Here is a 2,022-nt window from a genome sequence, read left to right on the forward strand (position 1 = left end):
AGTCATCAAGACAGTATGGTCCTGGTACAAGACAGAAATATAGATCAATGGAACAAAATAGAAAGCCCAGAGATAAATCCATGCACATATGGACACCTTATCTTTGACAAAGGAAGCAAGAATATACAACAGATTAAAGATATTCTCTTTAACAAGTGGTGCTGGGAAAACTGGTCAACCACTTGTAAAGAATGAAACTAGAGCACTTTCTAACACCATACACAAAAATAAACTCAAAATGGGTTACAGATCTAAACGTAAGACCAGAAACTATAAAACTCCTAGAGGAGAACATAGGCAAAACACTCTCCGACATACATCACAGCAGGATCCTCTATGACCCACCTCCCAGAATATTGGAAATAAAAGCAAAAAGAAACAAATGGGACCTAATTAAACTTAAAAGCTTCTGCACAACAAAGGAAACTATAAGCAAGGTGAAAATACAGCCTTCAGAATGGGAGAAAACAATAGCAAATGAAGCAACTGACAAACAACTAATCTCAAAAATATACAAGCAACTCCTACAGCTCAACTCCAGAAAAATAAACGACCCAATCAAAAAATGGGCCAAAGAACTAGAAAGACATTTCTCCAAAGAAGACCTACAGATGGCTAACAAACAGATGAAAAGATGCTCAACACCACTCATTATCAGAGAAATGCAAATCAAGACCACTATGAGGTACCATTTCACACCAGTCAAAATGGCTGCGATCCAAAAGTCTCCAAGCAATAAATGCTGGAGAGGGTGTGGAGAAAAGGGAACCCTCTTACACTGTTGGTGGGAATGCAAACTAGTACAGCCACTATGGAGAACAGTGTGGAGATTCCTTAAAAAACTGGAAATAGAACTGCCTTATGATCCAGCAATCCCACTGCTGGGCATGCACACTGAGGAAATCAGAATTGAAAGAGACATGTGTACCCCAATGTTCATCGCAGCACTGTTTATAATAGCCAGGACATGGAAGCAACCTAGATGTCCATCAGCAGATGAATGGATAAGAAAGCAGTGGTACATATACACAATGGAGTATTACTCAGCCATTAAAAAGAATACATTTGAATCAGTTCTAATGAGATGGATGAAACTGGAGCCTATTATACAGAGTGAAGTAAGCCAGAAAGAAAAACACCAATACAGTATACTAACGCATATATATGGAATTTAGAAAGATGGTAACAATAAACCTGTATACGAGACAGCAAAAGAGACACTGATGTATAGATCAGTCTTATGGACTCTGTGGGAGAGGGAGAGAGTGGGGAGATTTGGGAGAATGGCATTGAAACATGTATAATATCATGTATGAAACGAGTCGGCAGTCCAGGTTCGATGCAGGATACTGGATGCTTGGGGCTGGTGCACTGGGATGACCCAGAGGGATGGTACAGGGAGGGAGGAGGGAGGAGGGTTCAGGATGGGGAACACAGGTATACCTGTGGCAGATTCCTTTCGATATTTGGCAAAACTAATACAATATTGTAGTTTAAAAATAAAATAAAATTAAAAAAACAAAATAAATATGAAAGGCATCTATGAAATATACACATATATATACACATATATATGAAGGGCTAAATATAACAATATAATACTGTATATATAAATTAAGTGTATGCAGCTAAAGGAGTGTCTAAAGACAAATTTATAGCTTTAAATGCAAATATAAAAAAACAATAAATAAATATTTTCAGGAAAAAAAAAAAGAAAGCAGTGGTACATACACACAATGGAGTATTACTCAGCCATTAAAAAGAATACATTTGAATCCGTTCTAATGAGGTGGATGAAACTGGAGCCTATTATACAGAGTGAAGTAAGCCAGAAAGAAAAACACCAATACAGTATACTAACGCATATATATGGAATTTAGAAAGATGGTAACAATAACCCTGTGTACGAGACAGCAAAAGAAACACTGACGTATAGAAGAGTCTTTCGGACTCTGTGGGAGAGGGAGAGGGTGGGATGATTTGGGAGAATGACATTGAAACATGTATAATATCATATATGAA

This window comes from Bison bison, unplaced genomic scaffold, assembly GCF_000754665.1.
Source record: "Bison bison bison isolate TAMUID 2011002044 unplaced genomic scaffold, Bison_UMD1.0 scf7180017864358, whole genome shotgun sequence".
In the NCBI taxonomy this organism is placed as follows: Eukaryota; Metazoa; Chordata; class Mammalia; order Artiodactyla; family Bovidae; genus Bison; species Bison bison.